Source organism: Jatropha curcas, chromosome 3 (genome assembly GCF_041381405.1).
Source record: "Jatropha curcas cultivar XTBG-Jc1 chromosome 3, XTBG_Jcur_1.0, whole genome shotgun sequence".
Lineage (NCBI taxonomy): Eukaryota > Viridiplantae > Streptophyta > Magnoliopsida > Malpighiales > Euphorbiaceae > Jatropha > Jatropha curcas.
The window spans coordinates 10083436-10108416 of record NC_143153.1 but is presented as its reverse complement, the minus strand read 5'-3'; the positions used below and the strand labels follow the sequence as shown (position 1 = coordinate 10108416).

Sequence of the window (24981 nt, the reverse complement as noted above, 5' to 3'; positions counted from 1 at the left end):
TCATCAATTGAACCAGGTTTATCATTAACATAAAAAGACTAATTCATCAATTGAAAATGAGTTCCATTATAACTAGGATGATAGGTCTAACTTAAACTAGTGCTATTGAACTAAATTAAAGGCAAATAAATAGGTTTCACAATCCTAGAACTCAAATTATACATCTATATTAGTATAAGCATCACTAAACATGTGTAGATAACAAATTTCTTTTATTTCCATTTGCAACTCCAATTTCTGCATCCTCAGCCCTCAACAAATCAAGCAAGTAACTAAGTAGTTTCTGAAGTTTTAACCTCTCTAATAGTAAATGGTCGTCCCTTTGAAGGTGTTGTGATATAAACTTCACTGAATCAAGAAAGCAAGCAACTAAGTAAATCAACTACATCAAAGTAACAACAGATTATATTATATGACAAATTGTATGCTTAAAGAAAATCAGTTCAAATTTCAACAACTGGTAAAGAGGTATTAATTAATAGAGATTATGTTAAAAAGTTATTAACAATTTGGATTGTAGCCATTAATCTACTTTAATTGATAAATCACTGCTAACATCTACAGGGTTTAACATTCAACATTTATCAATTACAAGCATAACAAACATGTAAGAAATGGGATTAGGAATAATAGTGTTTAAAATTACTAGAATTTTCAAAACATAGAGATGCTAAATTCACAAGATTTAGTTTTTTTTTTCTTTTTATTTTCTTTTTTTAATAAACATAGTCATGCTTATAAATTATCTCTAACTCCAATTGCAATCATATGGTAAAAAAAGGTCTAGCAACATAAATGCTAGAAACCTTAAAATTGAAACAATCCAGCAATTTAGTTGCATGTCCAAAAAATCCATCCGTAAAAGCTATTGTCTAGAACAAATTCGACAGCATTTCAAGCAAAAGAGTAGTTATTCGAGAAATTCACTAGTAACACTTGATCCCCGCAGGCATCTTCTGCTGTGATCAGAACCATCAACATTCTCATTCTCATTCTAAGATCTTTGTGTTATTAATATGTCAATTCATCAATTGCAGCAGCAAAAATCCCAATATATTGACGAGTATTCTCAGTAACTCGTCTTAAGACTTCATCCAAATCCTTATACTGCAAAAGAGTTAATTAACGGTACATTATGGGTTTAGGTTTTAAAGTTAAAAACCAAACGAAGGATTTATATTAGCATAATAGTATCATATATAGAAGTGAAGGAGAACAAAAATTTACATTAAAAAGGTCATCAAGATCTATCTAAACTGTACGAATCTTATGATTTGCAACATCTTACTGAAAAAAAAAAGATAACATTGATATTAGAGATTGCATAAATAATTAGTATTTGGCAGTCATTTTGAGCAACCAATCGATTGGATTTTTCTATCTTTTGATGCGTATTATAATTTGGAGATTAGATGCAGAAATGTGAAATAACAAATTGAGGGAACTTACCAGAATATTCATGTATTTGGCTTGGCCAATTGCATCAGCGAAATTCAAAGAAAATCCTTTTCCAAATTTTGATAAAGGGAAAGCAATATTATATAAATCAAAATGAGAAAGAAGTGTTGAGATGGAAAGAAGGAGATTTGACCTTTGGCTCAACAACACGAGATAGACACAGAAAGAGAGGAAGATAGAGTAGAGAGAGAGAGAGAGAGAGACAGAGAGAGGCAAACGAAGACGACAATGGTGTATGATTTGAAGATTTGTTTTTTTATTAAAAATAAAACAGTGTGTTTCAGTTTAACTAACTGCTTAGGTTAAGCTAAATATGAGAGAGAATGTGTCCCCGCAAAAATTGAATAAAATGAATTCAATTTCAAATTAGGATGTAATTATAAGTAATTTTTAAAATTTAGGATATTAGGAGAAGAAAGTTGTATTGAGATATAATTAAAACAATTCGTAAAGTTAGGGGATTTTTTGATGGTTAGGCCAAGTTTCAAAGGCATATATAAAAGCAGGCCTGGCGCGTATTAATTGCTTTGGACCCATTTTGCAAACTTTAGGCCGAGGCCTTAATTTTTTGCCACATTATTTAACAGTTTGCTAAACTCGAACGTAAGTTTACTGCATTTGAAGAATAATTGAGTTATACAAATTGAGTTATATGAACTGTTTTATTTTATTTTACACAAATTCGTTTAAAAATGAATAACTATTTTATTTTATTATATGAGATAATTATTTTATTACTTTCTACTCTCTTTCTCTACAAATATAAGTGTTTTTAGGGTAATTTTTTTTGTCCAAAAATATTAGTAGTTTGGAGAATATTAAAGAATAATTGATGAACTTTTTCAATTTTATCGTTATTATATTAAACACATTAACTATTTCTATATTTTTCTAGAACTATTTTTAGTCAAATTAATTATATGACGTGAGATAAAGGATAATTTAATCAAATTAATGTACATTTTGCTATAATGTAGGAAAATTAATTAATGAACATTTTTATTTCTTAATTACTGCCTACAAACTTTAAATAATTTATATTTGTATATAGATTGAATATTTGATTTTGCAAAAACTAAATGATTCATTCTATCACCCTTTATCCACAAATATAGTCGTTTAAACTTGTTGATAATAATTAAAAAAATAATTAATTCTCCTAAATTATAGCATAAGGTTCATTAATATGACTAATTTACCCTTTTTAGCAAATTGTCATTTAATATAAATAAGGTAAAATTGTAAAAACGTCATTAATTATTGTTTGATATTCTCAAAAGGACTCAAATTTGTAGCTAAAAAACCTATTCTAAAATAGCTTATATTCATGGTTAAAGGCAGTATTTATCTACCTCAATTTTAGCGAAAACACATAGTTGTGATTAACTAACTCTTCTTTTATTAATTTTCTAAATCACCAATGCTTACTTTATAGATATGCAAAAAATATAGGAATAAATTTGAAAAAAAGTAACACTACCTCCATCCCATATTTTTGGTCCTAGTTTGACTTACACCCAAAGTTTTTATTATGTCTAATGTAAATAAGGGTAATATTGAAAAAATATAATTTATTATTCCTTAAAATATTTAAAACGAATTATATTTGGAACAAAATAATCAATTTAAAACGATTTATATTTTGAATTAGAGAGAGCAGTAAAATGTCTAAATTGCCCTTTTAAAAATAAAAACTTCCTATTAATTTTGTTACAAAACACTTAATAAACATGCATAAAATTAGAGAAAAAAACAATTAATACACTTTCAAAATGCAATTAAAGTGTAACAAGGTAAAATGTTAATTTGTTAATATTAAAGTGGAACGAAGAGATTTTTTTATTTTTCCTAATATACCCTTGTATTTAGTTAGCCATTAAAATTAAATAATCCAATTAAATTGTCGTGAAATTAATGAAACTACTAATTGTTTATCCATTTATCAAAGCAGTTAATTAATGCATGAGTAGAAACAACTATGGGACGAAGCTCATTTACCACAAAATCACATTTTTGAGCCATGGAGAGATGTGCATGACTAAAAAAGGGAATCGTATCGGTTGTGGAGGCTTTCTGACACTCCAAAACGTGGTTAAATAGAATAATGTTAAAAGATTAGAAGGTTGAAATTTAATTTTGTCTATATCAAGATAGCAATTTAATTAATGGTGGTATATTTTAAAAAAATAATGATAATATAGTTTGACTATTATTTATTTATTTATTAAGAAACAACAATATTTAATAAGGGTAAAATAATCAAGTATAATTATTATTCATTTCTAAAAAAAGGAAATGGGATAATAATTTGGAACGGATGAAAAAAGAAAGTAGGACAAAAATTATGAGATGGAGGAGTATTTAATTTTCTTAAATGAAGAATGAAATCAGGTAAAAAACAAAATATTACTACCTCCGTTTTATAATACTTGTCACATTTGAATAAATAGTTTGTTCAAAATATTTGTCATATTTGTGATTTCAAGGAGAAATAAATATATTTTTTTCAATATTTACCCTTTGTGTATGACCAATAATTATTACTTTAATTTAATGGTTTTCTTAGAGTATTAGTATTAAATTTAGGGTAATATAGTCAATTTACTCAATAATTTATTATAATTTAGATAAATTTAATAATTTTTAAAAGGAACATGAAATTCGAAATGTAACAAGTATTATGGAACATAGGTAGTAACTTAGACACAGTTGCAAAGGAAGAAAGAGAGTAAACCTTAATCTAATCCAACAAGAGAAACAAATAACAAATTAACTTAGCAAATAAATAAATTCTCGGCCTTTTGTATCTCGAGATAGATTGGAGATTTTCAAGAATCCTTGGTATAAGTGAATCATTCCTCATTAATTATGTTTTCCAACTGTCTACCAGAAAAGTGAATTATATTTTCTTAAAAGAAATCATACATAAAAGAAATTCCGAAGTGGTGAAACAAAAGAGTAAATGCAGGGAGAGAGACTACTGCTTCTGCAACAGCAGCAGTTGCAATTGCAGGAATCTCTCTGTTCTTATATATAGTCAAAAATGTACATTTTATATATGAAACAGCATTTATTTGTTTAACTGAAAGGTCCATCGTCTACCATTCCTGTCCATCATTTCTTCAATCAAAACCCGTAACAGACCAACTCAGACCTTCCTTGCTCCCTCTAGCTAAGTCGAAACCCAAAACCCAACACTCATCCATTAATATGCTATATAAGATTAATAAATAACAGCCTTTTGTTTTCTTTATCTATTGGATACTTTGTAATAGAACGTGTGAAGGATCCTCCGAAGGAGGAATGGATAAATCTTACAGACTTACACTGTACATATATCTCAAGTCTTATGACTCAATTGAATTTTATTTATTTATAGATAAATTGTTACTCCCTCTTTTTCAAAACGTAAGTCGTTTTTAGTTTGTTATTTTATCTCAAAATATAAGTAGTTTTATGCATTTCAAGAAGTAATAAACGATGTTTTTCAAATGTTAAACATTATTTACACTAAATACAATAAATACCTCACAAGCAACTATTGGTTTTGCCATAAATGATAATTTGGTCAAATTTCCTTTACGTTTATTATAATCTAGGAGAATGAATTGCTTCTTTAATTCTTGTGTAAGAATCTTAAACGATTTATATTTTGGGACAGAAGGAGTATTTATTTCCTTCAGTTAATACATAACCTTTCTAGAAATGTAGTAAGTTCTTAAGCTTTGAAGCCATTAATTATTGATATTACTGTTTCATATTTTTTGGATAACACGCAAGTAATTAATAAGTAACATAAGAGAAATCTTTCTCAGAAAAAAAAAAAAAAAAAACAAACAAAAATAATTAAAAACTTTTATTCAGAGATGGTTTTAACTGTAGAAATTGATATTTCATGTAATAAGTAGCTCTTTTCCAATTTGGATGACAGAAGAAACTCTTAACAATTCTGAATTTTGCGGAAATTACTATGGCTAATACCTGCAAAGACGATAAAACTGCCAAATAGGGTTATGTGGTTTGAGTTTATTTCAAATTCGATTTTTGAGAGGAATTGGTTCCATGTTTTTCAAGATTCTGACTCAGAATCGACAGTTATATATGGTTTCGATTTTGGTTCTTAAATTTTCGATTTGTTTCTTAATTCTAGTTCTGGTTCTTGGTTCAAAAAGGTATATTTATATATTGAATATTCAGCAAAGACAATAAAATACAGATTAGACTTGTTTAAGTTCGGCATATGGACACACCCATGGGTTAAATCAATCAAAATATAAATTTTTTAAAATTATTCCTATTTTATCTTTTTTTCTAGAAATACATCGTTTTCAATAAAAAGTAGTTTAAATATTTTGATCGTGTTATTCATGTGTCACCATTGCGACGGTAGCAGCACCCATAAACTCAATCTAAACAAATCAATATCATAAAATTTATTATGCACACATGAAAAACTTCTCAACATATAGAAATGCTTTTATAGAATAAGAGAAAACACAGTGCATTTAAATTACTTACAATGCTACTAAATGTGTACAAATACATTCAAGATCTACCAATAATGATAGATTGGAAAACATGGGAAGTACTTACTGATTACTTCCTCTTAGTATATATGCTCACCCATTATACATCAGATTAATCAAAAACAACATTTAATTCAAACGTGAGTATTTTTGACCATTTATATGGAAAAAAGTAAAATAGAACTATAATAATTTTTTTAAAAAACCCCTCGTAAATTGGCTTGGGGTATGGATAGTCTCATATACCAAGTATAGACAAGTCTTGTTCTAAAAATTTATATAAATAATTTGTTTCAAGAGGTCACCAAATCTTAGAGTAACAAAAAAAAAAATATAAACACACAAAATAAACTTAAAAAATAGAGGCAGACAAATGCGAATGCATTGTGACCAAGGGTAAGAATATTTGTTAATGGATCACAAAAAAATTAAGGTAGAGAAAAAAAAAAAAAGATTTAAGGGTTGATGGCAGTAGAGAATAGAGATAACATACAACAAGGTTAGCTCTCCCTTGGACTCATCACATTGGTCGAAATGATTCAAATTCGAGACGTTTCACTCATCAACTACCAAACATGATTGGCGGGATAACGTGATTTTTAAACCTTCATAAAATCCACCTTTCTTAATTAGTAGAATTGCGAAGAATTGGTTTCTTGTAAATTAAGTAATTTTAATGGTTAAATATAAGTGGAAATCATAAATATATTTTATAAATTATATTGAAGGAAAAAGAAACCTAAGGGTTTTTCCTTATCAAATTCATGCTTGTATCACCAGTCTAATAATAATCACGAATGAAAAATTCCTTTGTTTAAACCTAGAAGTTCACTTAGAAATGCAAAGAAAATCTTCAAACTCTTATGTTAATTTTTCATGTGTTATTATTATTATTATTTTTTCAATCCGACATGCTAATCTCAGTTTAACGATAATTTCACTCATTTATGTGAAAAGAGATAATCCATGCTGGATCGTTTTTTTTTTCTTCGTTACTTGAGTATTGGGTGAGGGGAGGTTTGAAATCTAAATTTATTGTCAGGTTATATATGTAAAAGAGTACAATGTTGGGCTCACAGTAACAAAGACCCAACAACACAGAGCAGACCCAAAACACTCATGACCCAATAAAAAGTTTGTTAAATAGTTAGATCTTAGTAACAAATTATTTGTACATGTACAGTTGATGCACAATAAAAAAAAAAGGCAAATAGCGACCGACATATCAATCGCTAATATTGCCAAATGAGTCACTAAAATATGATTGCAATCAATTTGCGAGCATTTACAATCGGTTATAAGATAGTTGATCGCTAATCCTATAGCGACCTATAATGGGTGGCGGTCACAAAATAGTGATTGCCCAGATTGGTTGCAGACTATTTGCAGACAATAGCTATAGGGTCTTGCAATGGTCTTGTGACCATCGGTCACAATTTGATCGCAACAAGTTGACGATCTCAAATCGTAAGCTAAGCGATCATTAGTATTGGTCAAGAAGTGGTCGCAAAGTAGTCACCTAGTGCACTATTAATATTTTTAGTGTGGTATCTGATCGGTCGCAAATTTGTCTGATAGGCAAAAAAAATAATTTGAAATTGCAAAAAACTAAATGTCAAGCACCTGTTAAAATAACATATATATACATATCAAATCATACAAAAACACAAACAACTAAAAATTGTTGAATAATGGTATATGACTTAGGAACATAAAGAAAAATATCACAAACAATCATACATATAAGAAGATAAGTCTAAAACGGTCCAAAATCAAATCTATGGCGTTGAACGACCAATGTGTGTGTATCAAGGGAGATAGTGTCAGCAGGAGGGTCAACAGGAGTGTCGCTAGGATGCCGACTCATGTCTGGAGTAGGCGCTACTGCTGAGTCATGTGCTGGAATTATAACTGATGGAGCTGGTGGATCAGATGAAGCATGCGGATCTATAGAAGCAAGTGCTGCTGGTGTACTAGACATCCTTATGACATGCTCTCTAAGATCTGCCAACTGCCTCTTCTGCTCGTCAAGATGGGTACGCATCATGAATCTCCTTTTCCCTAGAGTCAGGTTGTGCTGGTGTGGAAGCACTCGCAAAGGCACAACCTGAATGTGTGTAGTAGTGTGCCGCTTGCGAGCCAAAATGGTTGCTAATTTGTTCCTTCCAAAAAATTCCTGCAGCAAAAAATCAGTCACTAGTTATCGCAAAGCTGTTGTAGTTTTGCAACCGTTTTCAGTCGATCACAAATTGCGGTTGCTAATTGCCAATTTTTTTTGTAGTATGTGGCAGGAGCGGTTACCACTTCTCCACCTATATAAATAATGTAAAACACTGATACGATTTATTGAGTTCATTTTCACTCAATATACAAAGATAATTCTCTCATCTTCTTCCTATGTTTACCCTAATTACCAAAACCTGAACATGGTATCAGTGCTTGTATTATAATCTTCTTCAACCTGAACATGGTATCAATGCTGATTGATATGGTGCTTACCATTGGGAAAACTGCTAGAGGCCTATATCACTTGAACCACATATCATTTGTTCATACCAACCAGTCCAAATTTTCTATTTTGATGTTGTCACACATGAAACCTGTCCAAACCATAACAAACACATCAGTTTTCTATGGCACAGTAGATTAGGACATGTTTCTGATGTTAGAATCAAGCATATGTCTCAAATTCACAATTTTAATGCTAATTCTTTTGATTGTTTGATATGTCCTAAATCTAAACAATAGAGAACACCTTTTATCATAAGTTACAGTCAAATAAATCAACCATTCACACTTATTCACATGGATGTATAGGGACTCTATTCCATTTGTGACATCCTACCGAGTCGAGTCATTGCATAGAGTCGAGTTGAGTCGGGCTGAACCAAAACCCGGTTCGAGTCATTAGAATCCAGAGTGTGGTAGTATTGGATTTACTATAATCATGATAAGAAGTGGATTTATTTGCATAAAACAAAAGATCAAAGTATAAGGATTAAGACTTACTTGCACTAAAATATAAAGCTTGGGTATTAAGTTGTAACCTTTTGACAATTGAGGTACCATTTGGTAATTTTTCACACAATCAATGATATTTTGGGAGCCTACCTGTGATTTCCATGTGACTTTCCCATTTTTATCTTTATCTTCATCTTCTTCATCTCCTTTCTTTACCTTACTTTCCCTTCCTTTCTCCATCCATTTTAATGGTAGTTAAGCATTAAGTCAACCTCTATTTTATCCAAGTAAGTAGAATTTCTTGAAGCTCTATATTATTCAACCTCAAATTTAGTTATATTGTAGATAATTCATAAGAATTCTTATGTATAGGAGAAGTGAGCTCAAAGGTAGCAGAAAAAGGAAGCTAAAAAGAAGAGATCAAGCTTTTTTGGAGTGAAGGTTTGATATCTTTTTTAATTTACCACTTTCCTTGCATAAGAACTTGTGTGGTGTGTTGATAATGAGAAAATATGTTGTTTAATGTTGAGTGAGAGGACTGGAAATAGTGAGAAAGCATGGGATGAAATGAATAAATGAAGTAAATATTGAGTTTATACTGAAACAGATTTTGTTGGAAAATTTACCAGTAACTTCACCTTGATTTTGACCCTATTTAACGATGGAATTAGGAAGTGGTCTAGAAGAGTTATTTGTTTCTCTATGTGTTAGCTTTCCATGGGTTTTGAATCACTGAAATTGGAGTTATAAATTGAGAGATATGATCAAAATAGTACACACTGCGCAGGCTGAAAACACGACTCGCGCGCGCGAATTTCATGTCGCGCTCGCGAATTGTGCCTGTAACCTCTCTGACTCGTGAGGGTGCTTCTCACGCTCGCAAATTTCATGGCGTGCTCGCAAATCTTGCCTGTAAACTCACTGACCCTCATGTGTGCTTCTCGCACTCGCGACTTTTTATGGCGCGCTCGCGACTTGTGTTTTGATGCTCTTTTGGACCTCTTTTTCTATGCAATTGCATTCCTTTGCTCAACTTGTATTCCTACAATCATTTTAAAACAAAAAGACAACATGAGAACATGTATCAAAACAACATGCAAGCATGCAAATGATGTGAAACCAGGTAAACATTATGGTTTATGAAGTTATGAAGCCATTAATATTCTTTTGTTTAATACGATTGATATACCGATATTATGCTCCATTAAGGTTAGGTAGAAACCACGTAGATAAGACTATGTCGTGACATAGGATAGTAGATCTACGCCCCATACAGTTTGGTACTCCGGCTATAGGCCGTTGAGTGAGTATGATTATATAATGGCCATAGCAGCCTAGTCATACAGTATTTATCCAGTTTCATACAGTTCTTCTTATCACTTTGGTTTCACTATAACCTTATGGAGCCATACAGTTTTATTGACTACAAATTGCATAACATACAGTATAATGAGCAGCAAGTATGATAATGGATGTATCATAATATGTGTGTTACATGTTTATTTATACATATGTATGTGCTTACCTGTTTATTTATAAGTTGAGATATCCACTGAGCTTTATTTGCTCAGCGAGTTACCTGTTTAACTCGCAGGTTTTGAGTCTGGACCATAGAGAGTTATCTTACAACTGCTGCAGTTCATCTTTGGAAGACCCAATCTTCAGGGTAGCTATTCATTTTGATATTTTGATTATGTCTATCCTTATCATGGCATGTACAGGGCACACAGTTGGGCCCATTTCATTTCGCAAACTAGTATAATGTCTTGTAAATATTAAGGACATTATTAATGTAAACAGCATCAGCATGATATAATAGTCAGTATACATTATGATATCAGCATGACAGGACATAAGGTCAATCAGATTGTAGCATCTCGACTCGGTTCATTTGGGTTAACGGGTGGACCGGGAAGGGATGTTACACCATTAATTCCATAACAGGGGCAAAATACAAGATTACCATTCTTGAGGATTATAGCAGATACACATGGGTATAAATGGTCTCATACAAAACTCAAGTGCATAATGTAATTACCCATTACCTATAGTTAGTTGAAACTCAATTCAATACTGGAGTTAAAAGGGTCAGAACTGGTAATAGAATAGAGTTTGTAAATCAACACACTAGAGACCTATTCACAACCAAAGGAATCACACATAAGCTGACTTTTCCCTACTCTCCTCAACAAAATGAAAGAGTAGAGAGGATGCATAAGACCATACTTCAGATTGGAAGAGTAATAATGATTCAGTCAAAACCTCCAAAGTTTTTCTGGTCAAAAATACTTTTGAGTGCCACATATAGTGAATAGAATACCATATGAACACCTAAATTGGAAATCACCCTTTGAATTACTACATGGAAACGGCCCTGATGTTAGCTATTTCAAGACTATAGGGTGTTTAATTATGTTTTGCATCAGATGTGAGACCACAAAAAGGAAAGTTTGATTCTAGTGCAATAACTTATGTTCTGCTAGGGTATGCAACACAACACAAGGCATACAAAGTATATGGTTTAAAAACAAAGAAACTTTTCCAGTCTAGAGACATATCATTCAAAGAACATATTTTTCCCTACCATTCCACAAATCTAGAGGCTCTCACTTACTTGACACTAGGAAAATGTATCATAGAAGAAAATCTAAACCAATCACAAACACAACCTAAGCTACATACAAAAAATGATCCCAACACAGAAAATTCCATTAAGCCAACACAATCATATCTAAAATCAGACCATCCTAATTCCACAGAATACATAGCATATCACAACACCCCAGTACCAAATCCATCAAACATTCAAGAACAAATCAGATTAATATAAATAAAAACCTGAAATACTACCTGTTACTGCACCAAACCCATCATAACCCTTACCTAATATACACACCTCACCTGTCACACCCTCATTAAGGAGAATTTCCATTAGGCAAGCTTGGTTGTCGAATTTTGTCGGTTCAACAGTTTTCCTTGGCACATCATCATCACCTACAAATACAAAAACTAAGTACATTAACCCATCTTCTTGTTTTTTCTCCCAAACATACATTGTATTTAACCAAAATGTGTCCAAAATTCATGAACACATACCATATAATCATGCAAAACATGATATAAATTGGATAAATACTATGCAATATGAACTTCATATTCTAGAGGCTAATGATACATGGGAATTAAAATTTTTACCAAAACACAGCAATTGGTTACAAATGGGTTTACAAGGTAAAATACAAACAAGATGGCACTGTAGATAGATATAAGGCACGTTTGGTGGCGAAGGGATATAACTAGATGTTGGGATTAGACTATACTGATAGCTTCTCACTAGTGGCTAAACTGGTTATAGTCAGAATTCTTCTTGCCCTAGTGGCTGCCAAGGCTTTTAGTGGTCAAGTTTGTAAATTAAAAAAGTCCCTCTATAGACTGAAGCAAGCAGGCCGGCAATGGAATAAGGAACTCACTGCCAACCTTTTGCAATATGGGTTCCAACAATCTCCTAATGATCACTGTCTTTTTGCTATGCGAACAGATGACAACTTTCTAGCCCTACTGGTCTATGTTGACAATATACTAATTACAAGCCCTCTAGTCACAAACATTCAAGCTATCAATGACCATCTCCACAGTACATTCACAATCAAAGATCTTGGCCAAGCACATTATTTTTTGGGTTTGGAAATCGCTAGATCGACTACTGGGTTGTTCTTATCCCAATGCAAGTTCATTCATGATCTTATTAAAGACATTGGACTAGAAAACACAAAGCAAGCAAACACACCAATGGTTTAAGGTATAAAATTACTACCTGAGATAGGTCCTTTGCTCATTGATCCGAAAAGATATTGCGGTCTTGTTGGGCGATTGCTATATCTGAATATGACACTTATGTCACCTTCATTGTCCAACAGTTGAGCCAGTTCATGCAAGCTCCCTGCACCGATCACCTTCAAGCAACATTACATCTTCTTAAATACCACCATGGTTCTACAAATATTAGCATTTTCTTTCCTTCTTTAAATGGTTTCAACCTTCGTGCTTACTACGATGCCGATTGGGTCGCATGCACCACCACTCTCCTATCTATCACTGATTACTGCTTCTTCCTCAGTGACTCCCTGGTATCCTAGAAAACAAAAAACCAAGTAGTTGTTAGTTGATCTACCGCGAAGGCGAAATGTAAAAGCATGACAAACACAACTTATGAAATCAAGTGGACATCTTATTTGCTTAAAGATCTTCAAATCTTGCTCCTACTCCCAGTTTCGCTTTACTGCAACAACAAAGCCACCAACCATATCGCAGGGCGAATCCAGTGTTCCACGAGTGCACGAAAACATAGACATCAACTGTCACATTGTTCGATGACAAATTCAAACAAGGTTCTTATAACCTTTTCATATTGCCTTCTCATTCTCAGATGGTGGACGTTCTCTCCAAAAGCTTTTAAGCAAAACAATTGTTAACCCTAGTTTCTAAGATGGGCTTGGTATGCTTACCAAGCTCCAACTTGAGAGGGGGGGGGGGGAGATGTGAAACAGTATAATGTTGGGCTTACATTAATGGCGAACGTGCTCATATCGCCTTCTCATTCTCAGACGGTGGATGTTCTCACCAAAAGCCTTTCAACAAAACAATTTTTAACCTTAGTTTCTAATATGGGTTTGGTACGCTTACCAAGCTCCACCTTGAGGGTGGATGTGAAACAGTATAATGTTGGGCTTACATTAACAAAGGCCCAACTAAACAAAGCAGGCCCAAAACACTCATGACCCAATAAGAGTTTGTTGAGTAGTTAGATCTTAGTAACAAATTATTTATACATGTACAACTGATGTGGCTGGAGCGGTTACCACTTCTCCAGCTACATAAACAGTGTAAAACACTCATACTTTCACTCAATATACAAAGATAATTCTCTCACGATTGATCGAGTTATTTTCACTCAATTTACAAAGATAATTCTCTCATCTTCTTCCTGTGTTTACCCTAATTACCAAAATCTGAACAATATGTACTTATCATTAGGCTAGATTGGATTAGTATTTTGATAAAGTCATGCTATATGTGTGGACTTCTAATTTCAAACCTTAATCTTGCAATTAAAGTTCACTTAGACATGCAGTACATTTCGCTGATCGAACCGCTAGTTGGTAAAATTACAAACCGAATTAGAGAGTGTATTACAAGGACATTTCTTTTCTTTTACTCTTCCCGAGTTGACGTTCTGTGTTGTATCTATTACAATTAAAACCAATGGAATTGAAAGCAATAAATGAGGTTTGTTGAAAGTTCTGATCCTATAGACGTTGATATATCACAGTTAATACGATCTATAACTATAACCTGCTTCACGGCTCAGCCTTATTACTTTTCTCTCCCTCTCTTAAAGCCATTGGCATTCCTTTTGCCCCTCTTGCCCACTCCCTAATCCCTATCACTTTTCAAGTATATAATCCGTTGGGACTTTCTTGTTCTCTTCTGGGTTTTATTTCTTCTTGCAAAATTTCCTTTATATATAAAAATATAAAGCATCTGGTGCAATGAAATTCTCAGTGATGGTAATATCAGTATTCGTTTGCTTTCTAGTTTTTCAAAATACGGGTTCTTTTGCTTTACGAAAGACAGCTTTCTTACTTTCCATTGATGATGCTGATCAGAACAATAATACATCATCAAAAAAACCATTTCAAGCTGCAAACTTCTACTACTACCACTTGAAGAACAAGAACAAGAACACAACTTTGGACGAGAAGCGAATTGTTCCTACAGGTCCAAATCCTCTACACAACAGGTAGAAATTCATTAAGCGGAAATGTAATAATTATAATTATAAACTCTTCCTTTTAATTCTACATATATGTATATTTGTTTTCTTTTTTCTTTATTTGTTGTTTAGCTGAGTTCCATCTCTGCGCTCGAGTTTAGTTATGTAAATGGTTTTAACTTCTGAAGCATTTCAATGTTGTACTGATCAGGATCTTGATAGAAAAGAAAAGAAAAAAGAAAAAAAAGAAAAGAAAGAAAGAGTGAGAGACAATAATTTTGCTGCCTTTCCTCCCCCTTTATTTCAAGGATTCGAATTTGTAACCTTGTAATTAAGGCCTTTGTTCTTTTATTTTCTATTTTTCTTCAGGAATTGAAAGTAGGAACTATTTTTCAGTATATTCTTACAGATAAATAAAATTGACCAGCCATTATGTTATATTTTAAAAATATAAATAAAATTTATAAGAGAAATTTTAATGAACCCTAAATTTTTACCTAATCTAGTTCTGCCCCTGTCCAAAAGATATGATATAACAAATAATTTCAAACTAAAATATTGGAATATATATATATATATATATATATATATATATATATATATATATATATATATATTCCAATATTTTAGTTTGAAATTATTTGTTATATCATATAGCAGTGTGGGGGTTGGAGAGGAAGTTGTTATCCGTTGATTTGTATACCTGTTTTGACATGATATGTTTCCTGATCAGGAAAAACAGCAATCAATTTGAGTCAGTTCAAACTTAAATGCTATTTTGATTTTTTTTTTTTTTTTTTCGTTTTAGAACATTGAAAATATTTATGCTATTGCAGCATTGAATTCAAAGTTACTTTTCTAAGAAAATAATGCTGCGACCATCTTTTTTGTTCCTTAGCCTACTTTTTTATTTAGCTTAATTAGAGTCATAAAGGTAATAAATAACTCCACATATTGGGAATTAGAATCAAATTAGAATCGAACCAATTTGGAACTAACTAGAACCAAATTGGTCAAAGTTTTATCAGATCAAAACTTAAGTCAAAAACCTAAATTGACTCAAGACGCTTTAATTCGGTTCTATGAGAATTTGTCAAGTATTTTCAGTTTCATTTAGAAAATTATGATTAAGTAGTAATTTGTTAAGTACTATTTGATTAAGTAGAAGTTGAATTATGTAATTTAATTTTATCCTCCTAACAAAAATAAATATGTAATGTACGTACGAGTTGTGGCTCAATTGGTAATGCAGATTGACATGTGGTAAGAACTCTTGGGTTTGATTCCCGCTAAACGCACATGCAGGAAGGAGCGAGTAACCTTAACTGTGATGAACCCCGACCCGGATTGGGCGGTCTCTGATAATAGAGATCGGATACCGCTGGTTTACTCAAAAAGAAATGCAATATTACAATTAAAAAAATTAATGAAATTAAAATATTATAATAACTATTTAACTTTTAAAAAAAAAAATTAAATGTCAGATTTTAAATTAGTCAATTTGTTTATTTGCCTTAATAGTTATTAAATAATTCATTGAAATTTTATTAAATTATTTTTAAAATAATGTTTTTATTTAAATAAAATAAAATAAATTCATATTAGATCCTAGTAGAACTAATTCAAGAACTTTCCAAACTTGGGCCCATTGGAACCGATCTAAGAACCAAAACTTATTATTAACATTTCCATTTTTTATTCCCCAATAAAAAGAAATGGAATAACCGATTCATTTTCGATTCAATTACGATTCCAAAAACTGGGCAAGACTAGCTAAAAGCATATAGTATAATTTTATTACTAAATTTAATATTTTAGAAATTATTATCAATCTATTCATTTATTAGTCCATAGTTACGGAACTCGACCCTGCCTCAATGATCAAACTAGTAAACCAAGACCTGCACACTAAGTTAGGCTGAGTCCTTATTTGAATTGCATGTGTGATTGATCCCTTGAAATTCAATTGGCCTATTGTTTTTCTTGAATCGTGCTCCGAACACCTAATTTTGCACTTTTGGTGAGCCCGATGATGATAATTGGTATGGTTTTCTCCAAGTAATGTTTGAATTTATTTTTTCCCTTTTTCGAAAGGGGAGTAAGGTAAGAAATTTAGAAAATCTTGTAAAAAGGAAGAAAGAATTTCCAACACCTTTTTAACAAAAGAAATTCAAACATTTATTTTAGAGGAAGAAATTCAGTAGCCTAATACTACCTCTATTCCATAGTACGTATCACATTTGAAATTTTACGTCCCTTAAAACAAATCATTAAATTTCTCTAAGTTACAATAAATAATTGAGTAAATTAATTATATTACCTTTAATTTAATACTAATTCTCTAAAAAAAACCATTAAATTGAAGAAATAATTATTTATCATATTCAAAGGATAAACATGAAAAAACAATATTTATTACTCTTTGAAACCACAAATGTGACAAGTATTTTCGAACAAATTATTTTCTCAAATGTAACAAGTATTATGGAATAAAAGCAGTACATAAATTTGCCCCCGTAAAGTTAAGAGATTTAACATTTTCTTAAATTTATTGGGACCTACCATGCCCTTTGAAGTTACGCTTCTTAATAATAAACGTGCAACTTGCCATGGTGGTAAAAATAATGCTTGTGTTTCAATTGCTGCAATAAGGGTGGGAGAGCTATTGTGTCGCCAATATGGCTTATTTATTTAAAAAATCATTTACCCGCTATAAAAAAAAACGCTCAATTGCGACCGATTTTTGCGACCGACTTAAATCGGTCGCACTTTTGCTACCGATTTGCGACTTATAAGCCATCGGTCGCAAAATTTGGCGCTGAAAATTCCCGCGAGAATGGTTAATGATTTGCGACCTGTGTACTACGGATTTGCGACCGATGTGCGACTAAGTGGTTTTCTTTCGCAAAGTTTCGCGCGTAAAAAATGGGGCAAAGTTCTGAGACCGATTGGAGACTAAATTGCGACTGATTGTTTGCGACCGATTTATTTAGTCGCAAATCGGTCGCAAATTTTGTGCCTAGTCAAACGACGTCGGCTCATTAAAAATTGCGACCGATGTTTATGAAATTAGGGCTTTAAACGCCGCGCCCTCTCTTTTTTTTTTCTTCTTCTTTCTCTCTTCTCCTTCTCCTCTCCTCTCCTCCGTCCGCAGCGCCGCTCCGGCCCTTCCAGACACCGTTCCAGCCCGCCTGACGCCGCCAGCCCCGCTCCCTTTGCACTCCGGTCACTCTGTTTCGAAACAATCTGAGGTTAGTTTTATTTTGCGATTAATTTTTGGAAATTTTTTTTTTTCGAATTTATTTGTTTTTTATTATATTAATTTATGGTTGATTTTGTATATTGTTGTTAGAATTTTGTATATGGTTGTGATTAATTTATTTTGTATATGGTTGAGTTGCGATTAGAATTTTTTTAGGGGAGTGAAAATTATTATTATTTTTATTATTATTACTGTTCTTATTATTATTATAATTATTAGTATTATTGTTGTTGTTATAATTATTATTATTATTAATATTATTAATATTATTATTGTGATTGTTATTATTATTATTATTATTATTATTATTATTATTATTACTACTACGTACTGTTCTTATTATTATTATTATTATTATTATTATTATTAATATTATTAATATTATTATTGTGATTGTTATTATTGTTATTATTATTATTATTATTATTATTATTATTATTATTATTGTTATTATTATAATTATTACTACGTACTGTTCTTATTATTATTATTATTATTATTATTAGTATTATTAATTAGTATTATTGTTGTTGTTATTAATATTATTATTAATGTTATTATTATTATTATTGTGATTGTTATTATTATTATTATTATTAGTATTATTGTTATTGTTATTGTTGTTGTTATTATTATTATTAGTATTATTGTTACCTTAAGCGATTGTGATTGCCAATTCTGGCAATTAATCTACTAGCATGCGTTTGTTTGCCGAATAAAATTAAGAGAAAAATAACAATTAAAGATATGAATTATTGAAAACATTGGAATCAAGTGCATTTGATCGTATTATTTGTCTGAAAATTTAATATAAATCATTTTACACAATGAATGATATCAAAATATTAAATATCCATTCAATTTTTATTATTTTTTACTGTTTATATTTTTTTTAACTAATAAAAAAAATAGCTAATTTTGATTTTCAGGTGAGAACTTCCAGTTAAACGCACTTAATTGTACCAAAATACTATTTCACGCTTAATTATAAATATTTTCCATTTGTACATCTAAGTAGAAAAAAAAAAAAAAATTCAGGCATCATCAATATAATAACTGTATATTCTACAGTAGACCAAGAGAAAGTGATTTGATTTTAATGGCCCAGCTACTATAATTAACTTGATCCATATTGAGGCCCAGCCCACAAAAACTTCCTTTTTCCTTTTCTTCTTATCTCTAGATCCGGCACTACGTCAACCCATAAAAATTGTACACAAATGAAATTCGCAAGTTGGATTCAAAGCTCTTATAAGGTTGAATGAGGGCAGACATTTGAATTCAACTGCAAGTTTTTACTTTATGAAGAAAATTAAAAGTTGGTCAATGTCAAATCTTCAAAAAATTTCATATTTTGAAAGTTTATACATGGTCTATGAACAAATATAGTCTTTTTTTTTTTTTTTTTTTTTTTTTTTTTTTTTTTGTAATTGGAAATTGAATATTCCATTTAAAGAGATATTTTAAAAATTTGGCCTAATATAGGGGAGAAGGTTGAGGTTGAGAATACACATGATTGTAAATGGTCCCAAACAAACTAAACAAGTAAAAAGCAAAAGGTCCCAAATTCTACCGTTGGAGAAATAACAAAAATGATAGCAATTGATTGAGACTTAACAGTTTCAAAGGTTTAGATGTAATGGATTTCAAACTACTTAAAGCAAGTGTCATTTCAAATATACAGATTATAAATATTATGGGATTTTCTTTTTATTATATAATATTTTACATTTTATTCAAGTTAATCGAAAAGGAAATATAAAAAAAATATGCAAATGCGATGTGTACTTAAGAGTTTTCAGTTTTCAATATATACTCCAAACTACAAAAACAAATTGTAAATATCTTAAGATGCACTTCTACGTAGTTGATGCATAAAAACTAACTCTGTGAAAGTACTGAACAAAAATAATAACAAGTTCAAAAACTAATTGGTCCAATTATTATTATTTTTTTTAAGAATAATTGGAATTTATATAAATTATTTTTTGTGTGCAAAAATAATTACATGTTCTTAATTATTGGCAACTCTTTCTTGAGAAGTTTTGGCTGTGTTTTTCTTTATTTTATATTATTGTCGTTATTACTCTTAAATATGTTTTTGTCTTAAATGAATGATGAGTTTGGATTGGAGGCCTAGTAGTGGCCATATTGCCTTTGGAGAATGTTGGTATGATATAGAAGTGTTTATTGATTTGTTTTTGTATTTGAGATTTGATTGTGTTGTGCTGAAATTCTGCCGAATTTTTTTCCGAAAAATTCAATATGTAGAATAGTACACTTACCTTTATTATAGTAGTCTTTGTATTCAATAAATGAACTTAGTGATTTTACATTTATATATAGTTACCCTTATTATAGAAATAACATTAGTTAGTTATAAGTGTTGTAAATTGAACATTACATTAGGTGCATGTTTTAAGGATGGTTTAGACTAATGCAATTACATGACATGGCCCTTTATAAACACATTGTTAATTAGGTAAAAAAAATGCAAAATAATCGAGATTGGATGTACTGGAGGTTCGAGGTCAATGGGATATTAAGACAAGAGTTCCTGCAAGGATTGGAGGCGTTTATACAGTTTGCAGTTGGTAATCCCAATTTTATGGATGGTAATAAGTTGAGGTGTCCATGTAATCACAAGAAGTGTCGAAATCGAGCCTTCTTAGACATCGATACAGTGAAACTTCATTTGTGCAAACATGGGTTCGTGGAAAATTATTACGAATGGATACATCATGGTGAAGCTCGAGTTGCCAGTGGGTCAGGCCACTCCATTCCGGTAAGTTTAGAAGTTCATCCTTATCAATTTCTGTATGGTAATCAATGCAATGATATGGTAATCGATGCGAGTAGAGTACAATGTGATTGGGATAATATGGAGGAATCGCCAAATGTAGCAGCACAATAATTGTTTGACATGCTAAGTGCAGCTAACAGTGAACTGTGGCCTGGATGCAAGAATCATTCAATTCTGTCTGTTGTTGCACGATTACTACACATGAAAGCGGAGCACCATTTTTCAGAAAGGTGTTACGATGATTTTATGCAGTTGGCAAAAGAAATATTGCCTGAAGGCCATTCAATGGTTGATAATTTTTATCGGACAAAAAAATTAGTTCGGGGGTTGGGACTACCGGTAGAAAAGGTTGATTGCTGTCGTAATAATTGTATGATATTCTGGGGTGTTGACTCGGAATTCAGAGAATGCAAGTTTTGTAATCTTTCAAGATATCAACGGCGGGGTCAAGGGACTGGTAGAGAACAAAAAGAGAAGGCTTTCAAGAAGATGTATTATTTCCCTCTTATTCCTCGCCTTCAAAGGTTATATGCATCTAAGGCGACAGCTGAACACATGACATGGCATGCTTTGCATGAATATGAGGATGGTATAATGACTCATCTGTCAGACTCTGAAGCGTGGAAACATTTTGATAACATTCATCATGTGTTTGCTGCTGATATGAGAAACGTGAGATTGGGGCTTTGTACTGATGGGTTTCAGCCATTTGGCCAATCAGGACAACAATATTCATCATGGCCTGTCATTGTGACACCGTATAATCTACCACCGTCAATGTGTATGAAAGATGAATATATGTTTTTGTGTGTTATTGTTCCTGGGCCTACTAATCCAAAACATAAAATTGATGTGTTTCTGCAGCCTTTGATTGCTGAACTTAATTATTTATGGGAATATGGGGTTGAAACATTCGATATTTCTACCAATCAGAATTTCATAATGCGAGCTGCTTTGCTTTGGACCATCAGTGATTTTCCAGCTTTTGGAATGTTATCTGGGTGGAGTACGGCTGGCAAATTGGCTTGTCCTCACTGCATGAAAAACACTAATGCATTTACACTAAAGAATGGAGGTAAACAATGTTGGTTTGATTGTCATCGCAAATTCTTACCAGAATCTCACCCTTGGAGGAGAAATCGACAATGCTTTAGAAAGAACACGACTATTGTTGAACCCCCTCCACCTGTGAAGTCTGGAGCACAAATATTACAAGAAATTGAAGATCTGGGGCTTATGAAAGTTACAGAGTTAGGTGCAGATGAGGTAAATACAAGAATTGGCAGGAATAGCGGGTGGAAAAAGCGAAGCATCTTCTGGGATTTGCCATACTGGAGTTCACTTCTTATCCGTCATAACCTTGACGACATGCACATAGAAAAAAATGTGTTTGAAAATCTGTTCAACACTGTCATGAACATTGAAGGGAAAACCAAGGATAATGCAAAAGCGAGAGCAGACATGAAGGAAATTTGTCGTCGACCAGAACTCGAGCAATATGTACTTATTGGTAAGTTTCCGAAGGCATGTTATTATTTAGATAAACCCCAAAGGCAATTATTGTGCGAATGGTTACGATCATTAAGGTTTCCAGATGGCTACTGTTCAAATATGGGTAGATGTGTGGACATGAGGAAGTACAGATTGTTTGGCATGAAAAGCCATGACTGCCATGTTTTCATGCAAAGATTAATCCCTGTGGCATTCCGGGAATTATTACCAGGAAAAATTTGGGAAGCAATGACAGAATTGAGTCTCTTTTTCAAGGAATTGACGATGACTGTTTCCGATGCGATGATATGGACCAATTAGCGCGAGAAATCCCAGTAGTGATGTGCAAGTTGGAGCGAATTTTTCCACCCGGCTTCTTTGATTCTATGGAACATCTGCCGATTCATTTGCCCTATGAATGTCGTTTAGCAGGACCGGTACAATATCGATGGATGTATCCATTTGAGAGGTGATTCACTAACATTTCATTCTAATGATTACATCATTTTTTTGAACTTATACTTACATATTGGCATTGTACAATCACAGACACCTACAGAAAATTAAAAAGAATGTGCGCAATAAGGAAAAGGTCGAGGGATCCATTTGCAATGCATATTTGGTGGAAGAAGCTTCCACATTCTGTTCACACTACTTTGACCAACATGTTTTCACCAAGCATCGGAGAGTGCCACGTAACGATGACGGAGGAGATCGCGTTCAATCTGAGTTTGAAGGAAATCTAAAAATTTTCACCTACCCTGGGCGTACGATTGGTAAATAAAAAAAAAGACGATTGACTGATGCAGAGATACAAGCGGCTCAAACCTATATTTTATTGAATTGCGAAGAGATCACACCATATGTACAGTAAGTATAAATAATGTAAACATTCTAGACTTGACGTGGGCCGTTGTTAAATCATACTTATGCTAATATGGTTTGTTGATAAATAGGAAATATATCAATCTTCTGCGGCTTCAAAATCTCAATTTGACTGATACTGCAGTTGATGCAAAGCTGGACACGGAATCTGCAGAATGGTTCAAATATTATGTAAGTTACTTTCAATGTACACAACACGAAATGTACATTTATTAAATCTGACTTATGTCATTACTATTTCCCATAGGCTCGAAGCTCGAGAAGCGATATTCGTAACAGATTTATTACGGATCTGGCAAAGGGGCCATTACCGGTTGCTAATGCCTACTCTGGCTACTTTGTAAACGGTTACAAGTTTCACACTGAGGGTTATGGGAGAAGCAGAAAGACAATGAACAGCGGTGTGTGCATAAAGGGATCAAACTACAGTGACGTGTCAAACGATTTTTATGGGAAATTGGTTGAGGTTTTGGAGTTAGAATATCCAGGCCTACCAATGAAGTGCACAATCTTATTCAAATGTGAATGGTTTGATCCTACGCCAAACATTGGCACGAAGGTTCATCCTAAGTATAATCTGGTTGATATTAATCAAAGAAGAAGATATACAAAGTATGAACCTTTTGTTTTGGCAATGCAAGCTGCACAGGTGTACTATGTCCCATATCCATCATTTAAACGAGATAGATGCGATTGGATGGCAGTGTGTAAAATCAAGGCTAGATCAGTTGTTCATGCACTTGAAACGAAACAATCTTCTTCACTCACAGTATCGGAGGCATTTCAAGAAGTTAGGGTTGAAATGCAACCGATGCAAGTTGTTGAAGATTTAACAGATAGATTGGATGATGAAAGCCGATCTTATGTTGAAATAGGAGCATCAGATGATGAAGAGGAAGAAGATCAAATCATCATGGGTACCTCAGAAGACGAACATGAAGAAGAGGAAGCTGATGAAGAGGAGGAGGAAGCAGATGATATTGAAGACACTTAAAACTTAGAGCAATTTTACTGTTAAAAATTGATAAATGTATATGTAATTATTATTATTAATGAAGAATTTCAATGGTATTCACTTTGTTTACTCGTATTTACCACATGTTCTACAATTCATATAATTGTATAAATTCATTTTATCTAGGTTCTGATATCTGCAGTACAGATGGCTAGAGGCAGAGCGTTTGATTCTGACGCGTCCGGAGTGGTTCGCGTGGAGGTCGTGGCCCTGGACGCAGTGCCCGTGGACGAGGAGGGTCGATCCCTCGTCCTTCGTCAGGTACGTCTGGGGCTTCGTCATCTGCTCAGCGACCAGTACTGCCGCCATCACATCCTTCTTCAGGTACGTCTGGGGCTTCATCCTCTGCTCAGCGACCAGTACTGCCGCCATCACATCCTTCTTCAGGTACGTCTGGGGCTTCATCCTCTGCTCAGCGTCCAGTACTGCCACCATCACAGCCTTCTGCTCCTTCCTCTTCTGCTCCTTCCTCTTCTACCCCCGTTTCTGGACCAGTACAGACTCCACCAGCTGCACAGTCACCTATTGTGCAAGGTAATCATAAATGTCATAACTGTCATTTTAATTATATATTAATTATCTAGAAATTTATAACATTTTTCATTTCTTTTGCAGCTTCATCAGATCCACGTATCACCCTCAGTTTGGTAGCGGGACAGTAAGTACTTTATCAGAATTTTCTGCAGGCATATTTTGTAATTATATTTTGTACTTATTCATAACTGTGATGCTTTCGTGTAATTATATTTCACTTCTATTTTTTTTTCAGCATATATCCATCTTCTCGAGCAGCGAGGCAAATTTTGA

The 24981-nt window shown here is 32.6% G+C and overlaps 2 long non-coding RNA genes across 3 annotated transcripts; one reads left to right on the top strand and one right to left on the bottom strand.

Moving 5' to 3' along the window:
* LOC110010094 (uncharacterized) lies at nucleotides 1-1856 on the bottom strand. Of its 2 annotated transcripts, none has more exons than XR_002285023.3 (2): nucleotides 1450-1856; nucleotides 1-348 (listed from the first exon to the last, which is right to left on the bottom strand). It is a non-coding gene; the product is annotated as an uncharacterized LOC110010094 (long non-coding RNA). The 2 variants fall into 2 exon arrangements; XR_016320137.1 differs by lacking the exon at nucleotides 1-348 and adding an exon at nucleotides 676-1107.
* Nucleotides 1857-24631: 22775 nt separating this feature from the next.
* On the top strand, nucleotides 24632-24981 carry LOC149497535 (uncharacterized). The gene is made up of 3 exons (XR_016319984.1): nucleotides 24632-24708; nucleotides 24790-24832; nucleotides 24944-24981. It is a non-coding gene; the product is annotated as an uncharacterized LOC149497535 (long non-coding RNA).